This window comes from Emys orbicularis, chromosome 1 (assembly GCF_028017835.1).
Source record: "Emys orbicularis isolate rEmyOrb1 chromosome 1, rEmyOrb1.hap1, whole genome shotgun sequence".
NCBI classification, from domain to species: Eukaryota; Metazoa; Chordata; order Testudines; family Emydidae; genus Emys; species Emys orbicularis.
This window is the reverse complement of record NC_088683.1, coordinates 139322606-139336379: the sequence shown is the minus strand read 5'-3', so window position 1 is coordinate 139336379 and position 13774 is coordinate 139322606. Positions and strand designations below refer to the sequence as shown.

The window sequence follows — 13774 nt, the reverse complement described above, 5'->3', positions numbered from 1 at the left end:
GAGGGGGAAAGGAGTCCAGGAGAGCTGGCTGTATTTTAAAGAATCCTTATTGAGGCTGCAGGAACAAACCATCCCGATATGTAGAAAGAATAGTGAATATGGCAGGCGACCAGCTTGGCTTAACAGTGAAATTCTTGCTGATCTTAAACACAAAAAAGAAGCTTGCAAGAAGTGGAAGATTGGATAAATGACCAGGGAGGAGTACAAAAATATTGCTCAGGCATGCAGAAGTGAAATCAGGAAGGCCAAATCACACTTGGAGTTGCAGCTAGCAAGGGACGTTAAGAGTAACAAGAAGGGTTTCTTCAGGTATGTTAGCAACAAGAAGAAAGTCAAGGAAAGTGTGGACCCCTTACTGAATGAGGGAGGCAACCACAGAGGATGTGGAAAAAGCTAATGTACTCAATGCTTTTTTTGCCTCTGTCTTCACGAACAAGGTCAGCTCCCAGACTACTGCAATGGACAGGACAGTGTGGGGAGGAGGTGACCAGCCCTCTGTGGAGAAAGAAGAGGTTCAGGACTATTTAGAAAAGCTGGATGAGCACAAGTCCATGGGGCCGGATGCAATGCATCCGAGGGTGCTAAAGGAGTTGGCGGATGTGATTGCAGAGCCATTGGCCATTATCTTTGAAAACTCATGTTGATCAGGGGAGGTCCCAGATGACTGGAAAAAGGCTAATGTAGTGCCCATCTTTAAAAAAGGGAGAAGGAGGATCCTGTGGAACTACAGGCCAGTCAGCCTCACCTCAGTCCCAGGAAAAATCATGGAGCAGGTCCTCAAAGAATCAATTCTGAAGCACTTAGAGGAGAGGAAAATGATCAGGAACAGTCAGCATGGATTCACCAAGGGCAAGTCATGCCTGACTAACCTAACTGCCTTCTATGATGAGATAACTGGCTCTTTGGATGAGAGGAAAGCAGTGGATGTGTTATTCCTTGACTTTAGCAAAGCTTTTGATACAGTCACCCACAGTAGTCTTGCTGGCAAGTTAAAGAAGTATGGACTGGATGAATGGACTATAAGGTGGATAGAAAGCTGGCTAGATCGTCGGGCTCAACGGGTAGTGATCAATTGCTCAATGTCTAGTTGGCAGCCGGTATCAAGCTGAGTACCCCAAGGGTCGGTCCTGGGGCCAGTTTTGTTCAGTATCTTCATTAATGATCTGGAGGATGGCGTGGACTGCACCCTCAGCAAGTTTGTAGATGACACTAAACTGGGAGGAGTGGTAGAGGAGTGGGTGCATAACTGGCTGGATAACCGTACTCAGAGAGTTGTTATTAATGGTTCCCAATCCTGCTGGAAAAGCATAATGAGTGGGGTTCCGCAGGGGTCTGTTTTGGGACCAGCTCTGTTCAATATCTTCATTAACGACTTAGATATTGGCATAGAAAGTACGCTTATTAAGTTTGCGGATGATACCAAACTGGGAGGGATTGCAACTGCTTTGGAGGACAGGGTCATAATTCAAAATGATCTGGACAAATTGGAGAAATGGTCTGAGTTAAACAGGATGAAGTTTAACAAAGACAAATGCAAAGTGCTCCACTTAGGAAGAAAAAATCAGTTTCACACATACAGAATGGGAAGAGACTGTCTAGGAAGGAGTACGGCAGAAAGGGATCTAGGGGTTATAGTGGACCACAAGCTAAATATGAGTCAACAGTGTGATGCTGTTGCAAAAAAAGCAAACATGATTCTGGGATGTATTAACAGGTGTGTTGTGAGCAAGACACGAGAAGTCATTCTTCCGCTCTACTCTGCTCTGGTTAGGCCTTAGCTGGAGTATTGTGTCCAGTTCTGGGCACCGCATTTCAAGAAAGATGTGGAGAAATTGGAAAGGGTCCAGAGAAGAGCAACAAGAATGATTAAAGGTCTTGAGAACATGACCTATGAAGGAAGGCTGAAAGAATTGGGTTTGTTTAGTTTGGAAAAGAGAAGACTGAGAGGGGACATGATAGCAGTTTTCAGGTATCTAAAAGGGTGTCATAAGGAGGAGGGAGAAAACTTGTTCACCTTAGCCTCTAAGGATAGAACAAGAAGCAATGGGCTTAAACTGCAGCAAGGGAGGTCTAGGTTGGACATTAGGAAAAAGTTCCTAACTGTCAGGGTGGTTAAACACTGGAATAAATTGCCTAGGGAGGTTGTGGAATCTCCATCTCTGGAGATATTTAAGAGTAGGTTAGATAAATGTCTATCAGGGATGGTCTAGACAGTATTTGGTCCTGCCATGCGGGCAGGGGACTGGACTCGATGACCTCTCGAGGTCCCTTCCAGTCCTAGAATCTATGAATCTATGAATCTATGAATATGCTGGAGGGTAGGGATAGGATACAGACGGACCTAGACAAATAAGAGGATTGGGCCAAAAGAAATCTGATGAGGTTCAACAAGGACAAGTGCAGAGTTCTGCACTTAGGACGGAAGAATCCCATGCACTGCTACAGACTAGGGACCGAATGGCTAGGCAGTAGTTCTGCAGAAAAGGACCTAGGGGTTACAGTGGATGAGAAGCTGAATATGAGTCGACAGTGTGCCCTTGTTGCCAAGAAGCCTACTGGCATTTTGGGCCGTATAAGTAGGGGCATTGCCAGCAGATCGAGGGACGTGATCGTTCCCCTCTATTCGACATTGGTGAGGCCTCATCTGGAGTACTGTGTCCAGTTTTGGGCCCCACACTACAAGAAGGATGAGGAAAAATTGGAAAGAGTCCAGCGGAGGGCAACAAAAATGATTAGGGGGCTGGAGCACATGACTTATGAGGAGAGGCTGAGGGAACTGGGATTGTTTAGTCTGCAGAAAAGAAGAATGAGGGGGGATTTGATTGCTACTTTCAACTTCTTGAAAGGGGGTTCCAAAGAGGATGGATCTAGACTGTTCTCAATGGTACCAGATGACAGAACATGGAGTAATGGTCTCAAGTTGCAGTGGGGGAGGTTTAGGTTGGATATTAGGAAAAACGTTTTCACTAGGAGGGTGGTGAAGCACTGGAATAGGTTACCTAGGGAGGTGGTGGAATCTCCTTCCTTAGAGGTTTTTAAGGACAGGCTTGACAAAGCCCTGGCTGGGATGATTTAATTGGGGATTGGTCCTGCTTTGAGCAGGGGGTTGGACTAGATGACCTCCTGAGGTCCCTTCCAACCCTGATATTCTATGATTCTATGACTTCAGACTTACTTTCTTGTCCTACCACTCCCTTGTTTATTAGAGCATAAGCTTTCGTGGGCTACAACCCACTTCTTCGGATGCATATAGAGTGAAACATATATGTTTTCACTCTATATGCATCCGAAGAAGTGGGTTGTAGCCCACGAAAGCTTATGCTCTAATAAATTTGTTAGTCTCTAAGGTGCCACAAGTACTCCTGTTCTTTTTGCGGATACAGACTAACACGGCTGCTACTCTGAAACTCCCTTGTTTGTTATTCTATTGTTAACATTTGCCATAATCCAGCCTTACCTTGTCCTTGCTTCTGCTGAAATCCTTATTCATGCCTTCCTCACCTGTCATTGTGAGTATTGCAATTCCCACCTGTGTGGCCTTCTTACATCCCTATGCTCTCAACCACAAGAGATCCAGAATGCTGCATCCAGACTGCTTTCATGCTCGGAAGCAGAAACATGTCAAACTCCATCACTTTCATTAGCATCCTAGCCAGCTGAGAATCCAGTCCCTGGTGTTTAGAACTCTCCATGGATTTACTTCACCCTATAGTCATCAACCACTAGCCAATCACAGACACATACTAACACACAACTGGGTTTAAAAGCCTGGCTATAAGCCCAGGGGGACCGCTTACTGTCACTATCTTCAGGGTCCCCTTGCTACCACCCACAACACCCATGAGGGGAGCAAAGGGACATATTTCTTTTCACCAGTCAGTACTGGTTGCTGGGCACCCCAGCACTAACAGCTCTGTCTGTCTGTTTACCTGACTCACGATGGAGGGTAAGATGGATGCAGTAGCAGCAACAGCACCCTTGGAAGCACAGCAGAAGGAGCAATTGCATAATCAGTGATTCAGAGCCCCACTAGAAGCCATGCCCACCAAGAAATTGCCAAGCCCAGCATAGCCCCGGGCTACCAAGTCCCACTGAGGATAAGCCTGGCTCAGTCTGAGGGGAGAGTTTGTTTCTCTCCTTTTGGTTTCTGCCTCAAATGAATGGTGCTTGGGAGAACACCACTACTTCCTCTCCCCTCCCCCCCCCCAATAAAGACTTGGTTAAAAGGAACTTTAATTGCACCTCAAACAAATTAGAAGTCAGTGCAGCCCATGAAGAAGAGATGAGATACCTTTCCAGGGGCACGGTCCCTCCTGAAGCCCCCTTGGGGCACTGCAGATTCACAGCTGACCCCATGATATCAGATCCTCACTACCCTCTCTGCAGGACCTGGCAGAATTTGGATGATCTCATAGTGACACCATGTAATGGTGTAAATGAAGTGCACTTCTTCCTGCCCCCGACTGAGCAGAGAGGGAATGCTAAGTCTTAGTTTGCATAAGGCTCAATCAAGAAACCCTCCCTTCTCAAGCTGAGGGTTGGGGAGAGCTGCCACTCAAGTTACACACTCATGCATCTCTGTGCATTTCCTCCACAGATCTTGCAGTGTCTCCAGCAAAGAGAGGGAAATGAGAACCTGATATTTCTAATGTGAAAAATAAGAAGAAAAAATGTAGTTGCTGTTACTTTTTAAAAGTTTGATGCCATCTTTTATATACCCTTTCAAAGGGGAAAAAACATATTAATTTCTATATAAAACATGTCCCATAACACACATAAGTGGTCTTAAGTGATCTATTCCACCTATGATTCAAGTTTCTCGTGTTTAGAAAAAACTATGTGCTGAACCCCTTACTTTTTTTCCAGCAGCACTAGGGAAGCAGCTAGGTTTCTTTCCAATGAATGATCAGTTATAAAAATGTAATTAGGAGCTAATTTAGCCTCTGATCCTGCAAACACACAAATACTTAATTTTATTCTTGTTGAATCAATGGGACTCTTCCCATGGACAATGTTGGACATGTGTGTTAGTGTATGCAAGATTGGGGCTTTAAGATCTAATTTCTTAGGTAATAGAAAAAAATGAAACTGGGGAGAGAGAAGGGATAGAGCAAATAGGGAAATGACAGAGGAAGAGGCATAGGAGGAAGTAAAGTGTCAAAGAGCATTACTGAGACAGGAGAAAACAAATGAGGGATGAGGAAGGAGAGGGAGAGAGATTGGCCCACAATTAAAGATAATGGGTCACATGGCTTTGCTATGTTGCATTTCCCAGATCATGGGTGCCAACACAGATGATTCACACACACTGCATGGCACAGATGACAGCCCCATAGGGGTTTCCTGAGCTGCAGTATGGAAGGAGGGCTTGGGAGGTGGGGTTGGCCCACTGAAGCATAGGAGTGTGGTTGGCTAACAGACTTTTTTATCCCATACTTTGAACAGAAAACAAATGTGGTATCTCAGATTGCGCCACGTAGTAAATATGAGCAAGTGGTGTCTTTTCAACAATAACCATGTGGTTTAAACATTGTCAACAGCTTTACAGCCATTTAGGTTTTCCTAATAATTTCCAAGCCACAAAGAAAATTACCATTTCCAGATAAGCTTTTCGGGTCTACAAATCATCTAGCTTAAAAAAATATTCTATGAGCCACCCCCAAAGCCATGTTCACACCAATCCTGCAGTTGGAGCCACACAGGCTGCCCTTGATTTCAAAGAAGCTCTGCAAGTGTGCAAGAAGCTGCATGTGTGGATTGTTTGTTGTGTTTGTTTTCATTTATGTGATTATATTTCCTCTCTACCCCGATATAACGCGACCCGATATAACATGAATTCGGATATAATGCGGTAAAGCAGCGCTCCGGGGGGGCGGGGCTGCGCACTCCGGTGGATCAAAGCAAGTTTGATATAACGCGGTTTCACCTATAACGTGGTAAGATTTTTTGGCTCCCGAGGACAGCGTTATATCGAGGTAGAGGTGTATTAGATAGCAGGCCAAATCCTGTAGCCCTGACTTAGCCCTACTAGTCTGTAGTCCTGTAGACTTCAGTGGGAGTTTTGTCTGAGTAAAGACTAAAATATTTAGCCCAATATTTGCAAATAATGGTCTGCTAAGTTGAGACATGCTGTCAACACTTGCAGACAACATACTGGGTTGCTGCAGCATAAAAATGAATGGAGCTAGTTTATTGGCAGATTATTGAGAAATGGCTTTTTTTGTACTCAGATCAAAAGGAAAATGCATTAGGCAATTGTCCAAGAGCTAGAAATCCACAAAAGAGCACATGTGCGTTAAGAAGAATTTCAGACATTCTAAGGCCTCAATCCTGTACATATTTATGGACATAAGTAACTTTACTTATGTGTGCAGCCCCACTGATTTCTATGGGACCACCTCATCTGTGTAAGTATTTGCAAGGCTGGGTCCATAGTTTACTTTTTCATCGCTCATTTTTGGCACTTTGTTTTTGTTGCTCTTTTCATACCTACTGTTGGTGAAATTATTAAAATGAAGATGTTTATTATTCAATTTGAGAATACAGTGAAAGCCTAGACTGTTTTAAGGTTCTGGCTCCTCATTCAGTTTGTGCATGAATTAAATGGCCATTTAGGCTATGTCTACACTACGCAGCTTTCAGTGACACAGCTGTGTTGCTACAGCCGTGCCGCTAAAAGGCGTGCAGTGTAGCCTCTGTTTGTCAGCAGAAGAGAGCTCTCCTGCCAACAAAAAACATCCACTCTTAATGAGCGGCATTAGCGTTGTCGGCAGGAGAGTGCTCCTGCCAACAAAGTGCTGTTCACACCAGCGCTTGTCCTCGACAAAACTTTTGTTTTTCGGGGAGGTAGTGGTTTGTTTTTTTAACACATCTGAACTACAAAAGTTTTGTCTTTCACTTGCCAGTGTAGACAAAGCCTCAGTGACAGCATGTCAACACCACATACTGAACCAACCTAACCTTTCTAGCTGTGGAATCATTCAAAGGAACTTTCAGAATACATATGGCAAACAAGCCTCATTCTGACACTAGGTATTACCTGGCTTTTCTAGTAGAGATCACACATACTGTCTACATTGAGTATAGCACTGTACAGAGCTGTTCAGCAGATCACCATCCCTGAGATAATAAATGATAATGAGATAGTGCTTACGTAGCACTTTTCTTCCATCGCTCTCAAAGTGCTTTCCCCATTTTACAGCTGTGAAAACTGAGGCGCAAAGCAGTGAATGACTTGCCCAAGGTCATGCAGCAGAGCCAGGAACAGAACCTAGCTCGCCTGAGTGCTAGTCCACTGATTTATCCCCTACCTCCCACCCCATAATAAAGCAATTATTCTCTACAATTCCAGGGAACTTCATTACCAATTCCCCTTTTCTCATAAAATTGTAGAAGTCAGAGATATAATACACCTGTTAGATGTGCTATTCCTTTCCCTGCTATAAACACCCCACTACTACACAAAAATCCTTACCTGCAAGAAGAGCACTACACAGAAAGGGCATCGTGAACAAAGCGTAATTCATTTTTTAAAGAAAATCTGAAATCAATAAATTCCAAGTCATATGCCTATTGATTTTGCTGGTTTTACTCTTTAAAACTAAATTGGCTCAATGAGGTATGTTTAGGCTCTCTCAGTTCTTGATCTAACTCGTAGCAATCTTAGGCCCTGATCTTGCAAATGCTTACACGCATGCTTAACTTTACTGCTGTGAGTAGTCCCATTGAAATCAGTGGGGCTACTCATTGTAGAAAAAATTAAGCAAGTCAATAGGCATTTTCAGTATCAGGACCTAACTGTGCAACTGTTTATGTTTATTTTATATATATATATATAAGCTGTTTTTAGTGCAGCTGCTGTATGCTCAGGATGAGAATCAGTTTTACAATCAGCATCACCAACTCTAAGGGTACGTCTATACTTACTTCCTGGTCCGGGTGTAAGCGATCAATCTTCTGGGATCGATCCCGGAAGTGCTTGCCGTCGACGCCGGTACTCCAGCTCAGCGAGAGGAGTACGCGGCATCGACGGGGGAGCCTGCCTGCCGCGTGTGGACCCGCGGTAAGTTCGGACTAAGGTACTTCGAATTCAGCTACGTTATTAACGTAGCTGAATTTGCGTACCTTAGTCCGAAGTGGGGGGTTAGTGTGGACCAGGCCCTAAGTAAGGCCTGATCCAAAGCCCATTGGAGTGTATAGAAACCCTCTGACTTCAGTGGGCTTTGACTCAGGCCCTAGGTGCTGAAGTGAGTCATACTGAATGAGCAGCACACTAAGCAACGTTGTTGGTAGTCTGCAGGTATGTATTAGTATACATCAGTGGTAATGCCACATAAACGCTTTATAAACATCATGTGTTAATAATCAGATAATACATAACAGCAGAAGCAGCTTTTGTGTGCCGATTTGCTAAGATTATATTCAACCTTGGAAATTAATAAAGATGGAGATTTTTTAAAATATGTGATTACATCACCCAAAGAAATTCAATTACAGTGAGAATAACAGGAGTACTTGTGGCACCTTAGAGACTAACAAATTTATTAGAGCATAAGCTTTCGTGGGCTACAACCCACTTCTTCGGATGCATATGTACGAGTTTTTTCATGAAGTTGATGGATTTCCACTCCATACGGCTAAATGCAGTGCCTTGCATAATGACAGGTTTCAGAGTAGCAGCCGTGTTAGTCTGTATCCGCAAAAATAACAGGAGTACTTGTGGCACCTTAGAGACTAACAAATTTATTAGAGCATGCATCCGAAGAAGTGGGTTGTAGCCCACGAAAGCTTATGCTCTAATAAATTTGTTAGTCTCTAAGGTGCCACAAGTACTCCTGTTCTTTTTGCGGATACAGACTAACACGGCTGCTACTCTGAAACCTGGAATTACAGTGAGGTATTTCAGTGTAAGAATAACAGGTCCCCCTATACCTTCCTAAATGAATCTAAAAATTTTACAGCCATTTACCTATGAATCTCATTAAAAAGCAAATGTCACCTACCTCCATATTTTAGTCAGGAACTTTATAAGATCTCCATACCCCTTGAAGCTAGGGCCCAATCCTGTGAAAGCCTTCAATTGTGGAGCTCCCGTTCTATTTCTGGAGCTCCCATTGACTTCAGTGGGAGTTCTGGATGCAGAGGGATTGCGGAATCAGGCCCTTGATCTAATTTAGTAAAATCTTGATGATATACAACCCATTTAAGGGATATCTCTCCGTTCCATAAGAGCTTTTTACTTTCACTATAAAACATTTGCTTCCTCACCCCATAAAACTTACTGGATGTCTCACTGCCTGTCAGTATGAAGCAGTGACATAAGAAATGAAAATGGTGCAATTAAATCTAGAGGTTATTGCTGTTTAAATAATGAAAAGATAATACTAATTGTCTGGAGAACTTTCTCTCAATTTGCAACAGTGCAATTAGCCACAATGTGGTAACGGTGGCAATCTTGTGATGTTTCAGTCCCCAAGAGCAGGCCTAAGTTCATTTCCAATAGCATTTGCTGGAACAGTACTTCCCTCAAGTGGTAAATGGGATATTTCTGCCTGACATCAACTTTTCTATATGAAAATAATAGTTTTCTAGTTTTCATAGAATCATAGAAATGTAGGGTTGGAAGAGACCTTGAGAAGTCATGAAGTCCAGCCCTCTGAGAGGTAGAAAAATACATGTAGTATTTCCTAACTGTTCTGCACTCAATATTATTGTTGTTTGAAGCTTTCATCTACTCTCCTGAAACAGGTTTGAGCAGAAGTACACTGTTGTTTCAGATTCAAGGTTCTCTCACTGTTTCAGTCATACAGCATCATGTGGTGAATATTATTGACATATCACACTTTCAGACTCTCTATATAATTCTATTCTCTCCACATAAAAGTACCAGAGTGCACCCTCCCTGCTTCCTCTGAGCCCATCCCTTACAAGAATCCTTAATCCTGTCACGATCCCTCTGCTCACGCACTGAACCCATCCCTCACCCTAAGGGCCTGGTTGGAATACATTTTGAAAGCATGTCAGATGACTCAGTTTCTGAGAAACCAATCTAGTTGATGTGACCGTAACAGGGCTCAGCACGTCAGCACAGAAGCAATATTTCCTGACAAAACCTTATTTGCATGGCCACACTAAACACTCTTCATAACATTGTACTTTGGCATCCAGGAAAATCTGAGACTGTTTGTATGTAATCCCTTACCACTGAACTCCACTCCTGGCTAAGACTTACCTGATATTTCCTCATTCCTCCCCACTTCCAGTGAAATCAACTTTCCCTTGAGCATCTCTCTGATATTTCTCCAGATGTACTTGCTCCCAATTAGATTATCCTGTCCTAAGACACACTCTAATGTCTCCACAATCCCTTCAACATCCTGGTAAGTCATTTCTCTTCTTACAGTACCTGATTTTCCACTGCTTTACACCTGTGTAAAATGGGTGCAAAGTAAGCATAACAACACTATCAAATCAGAATGGTAGCAGCGTGCACCCTCTTGGCACAGATGTAAATGAAAACACAAGGTACAACACTGTGGAAGATCAGTTCCTAGATTCCAATCACTTACACTCTGCTCACTGTAGGGGTCTCCTCAATACTTCCAAAATAGCTCCCTTGAGAGACTGTCTGATACTTCTTCATTCCTTTCTGTTGTTACTGAACCTATCCCTATCTAGTGAGGGCCCTGCTGATCTTCAGATTCCTCTCCAGGACACCTACAAAAAAATCAGCCAAGTAAGTAGGTAGGCTGAAAGGGCAGTTTGGGAAAGTTAATATTCATTGATGTAATTCAAATACACACAGAGACATATATATCCAGCTAATTGGGGAGGGGTATCCCATTACTACACATGAAGTACTTTATTTATTCATCCTTTAATATTTTATTATATCTCCCTAACAGACAGTCACACAAATCCAACATTTTGAGTGAAAAAATGGTGGATGGTAGAATATTCTTGCTTTAAAGGATTTGCTGCAAGCCTTAGCGCCACAAACTGTAAGTCCTAGACATGCACTTATAGTTGAAGATGTGGTGGCTTTAAAACAATATTTTACAAAACACAAGTGTTGAGTGCCCAGCAGCTTCTCGAGTCACCAAGAATGCCAGCAGTCAGAGAGGCAGCAAAAGTAAGGAAAAGAAACATTTCTTTGCTGACAATTTGAATATTCTTGGATACTTATTAACATTGTTGACTAGCTGCTCTATATTCTGTGGCTAAATAATCGGAGTTGCTTTCTACTTCCTCACCTCTAGTTTTGACTCTCCCCAGACCACATAAGGTAATTCTGTTGTGTCTCTGGAGTAAGCCATTGGGTGACGGTTGCCGGGAGTGGCGTCATTACTTTTATCCTGAATTAAACATCTGTTCTCTTCCTCCGAATGTAACTTGGTAGTCTGCACACTTTGGGTGGCATATATCTCTGTTCAAAGGCCAGTGCCTGTGCGAGGCCAACGCACTACCTGAAGCCCATGTAAGCACCATTAAGACTTAAGAGGTGCTTGAGCTGTGGGAGGGTCTTCTGCATGTGGGTGAATTTCACCTTTTGCTGCGGCCTGGCCTCATCCTATGGATCACACAAATCCCGGGGACAAACAGCTCCTTTCTGAGAAAATCTCTCCCTGTGCTACACTATCAAAATTCTCAGCTTATATATTTATTAAGAACCAAATGTAAAGAATTCCACCAAATACCGAATGGCAAAGCTCCCACAGACTAAGACAGGACTAAAATTTGGGCCTTTCTGATTTTCGTTTGGTTCTTGGTGCAGCCTTCTGTCCTTATCCAACTGAGCAGAAATCGAAGGAAGATTGTTCTGAACCCAAAAGCAGGAGATGTCCAATCTTTCCATTCTACATGTCATTTTGTAAGAAAGGGATCCCCCTAATGGAGCCACCAAGTATCCCAACTTCCTGATCTTCCCACTGCTTGGGTCTCGAAATACTTCTGAAGAACACCAGGAAGGATGGGAATGCATGGACTATTTTGAAGGGAATTCTAAAATACTGTACTTCATATTTAGTTTATCTGTACAGCTGACAGTCCAAGGGAAGGAGGACACAGGAGGTAGTAGGAAGATGTCTGGCCAAGCCATTGTGAAGAATCAGGTTGCTGGGTGGCCCCTCATACTATTTTCTCTGCATAAAGAAATGCAACATTTTTTTTCTTGTTGTTCTTTCCTAGAACTTTTGATGGGTCTCATTTGCCTCTCCTTACTCATTCACTGAAAAGCCATAATGTTCCTAGCAGCAGGAAACCTCTGCAAAAGGCCAGAACATCCCATTTCAATGTGGAGTGCCTCTGTAACTCAGCCATCCAGGAACAGGGCTGGCTAGGTTCCTTCTAACCAACACTTCGGTTGTATGTTTAGAGGCAAACAAATTATAAAATGTAAAACTTTTCTGGCTTTGCTTTCCTGGAGGCACTTTCCTTTTGTAGTTATTGTGGTGATGCATAACTTCAAATGGCTCCTTGAGACACTACTCATTAATAGTGATTCATTAGAAGGCATTTTAGTACTTGGCTCTGAGCACACACAGAGCAAAAGCAATGTTAAGTACTATAGCTGGAAGGGATGATTAAGACACCTAGAGGTAACTTAAGCTACCCACTTAAAAAGAAACACTGAAACAGAAGCAACATAAATTTTGTTTTCAAGAGCAAACAGACAAATAAGCACAAATAACTATGCTTTACATTTAATCATTTATGTCAAAGGAGCCCTTATATGAATGCAGCTCAGCTGAGTTACCCAGTCTTGTAGTAGCCACTCTGTTGTGACTTTTAAATTGAGAGGCACAGCCCAGGGAGGAGTAGGTGGCAAAGATGGCTTTAAGCCCACCTTTTTCACAGCCCAGATTCTGTGCTGCAACAGGGGGCCAAAATGGCCCCAACACTGACTGCTCTAATGTATGGCAGCCTTCCATCAGCTGCACTGCTGAATCTATGCCTGAAACTAGCCAAAAATTTTATGATGGAAGAGTTTTCCTCTAATTTTTCAACTAAATGGAAACATTTCATAAGAAAAATGTATTTAATTGAAACGTTCACAATGTTTTATTACAATCTAATTGAAACAAACAGTTTTGATAAGGTCAAAATGATAAGTTTTTGGCATATTTAATTTCATGAAAAATTAAAAGATTTTGACTTTTTGTCCCAATTCAATATGAAACCGAATTTCAAAATCTTGGAATTTCCCATGGGATGGAAATTACAAAATTTAACCAGCACTGGCTATGTCCGCACCCCGACAATCCTGCAGCCCTGCCTCTGGCACACTCCTCACTCCAGAGCCTACAAGAGGGAGTAGCACACAAGTCCATTTATACCAGCCATGATCTGCTCCCACCCTGGGAGAATTCTCTCCCAGCCCTCTGCTATTCTTTTATACCTCTGTGTGCCATCAGAATGGTGTATAGAAGCCAGAACTGACTTTGTAGTCAATTGACTTTTTATTTTCTTGTATAATTCCATACTTAGCAGCAGCAACAGCTCAGAGCTGCACTCATTCTGCAGGTAGGTGAACAAACATCATAGGCCAAATTCTAAAAAAGTGGTTGCTAATTTTGGCTGCGCCAAATTATAGGTGGTATGTTGGACACCCAAAAATGGAGGTGCCCCAAATTACAACTTCTTTTTTTTTTTTTTAAATGTGGGCCAGAGAGTGTTGAAATCTCAGGGGAAGATGTGAACATGCAGTGCTTGCTGCTTCCTTCCTTTGCAGCCCAATGAATAAGAATCCCCACAGAGCTCCCTAATATGAGTCTCT

At 42.8% G+C, this 13774-nt stretch overlaps 1 protein-coding gene across 1 annotated transcript in view; it reads right to left on the bottom strand.

Annotated features, from left to right (window-relative positions):
• The window catches only part of ANO2 (anoctamin 2), a 309476-nt gene that overhangs the window by 100298 nt on the left and 195404 nt on the right, over window positions 1–13774 (bottom strand). The window lies entirely within an intron of this gene.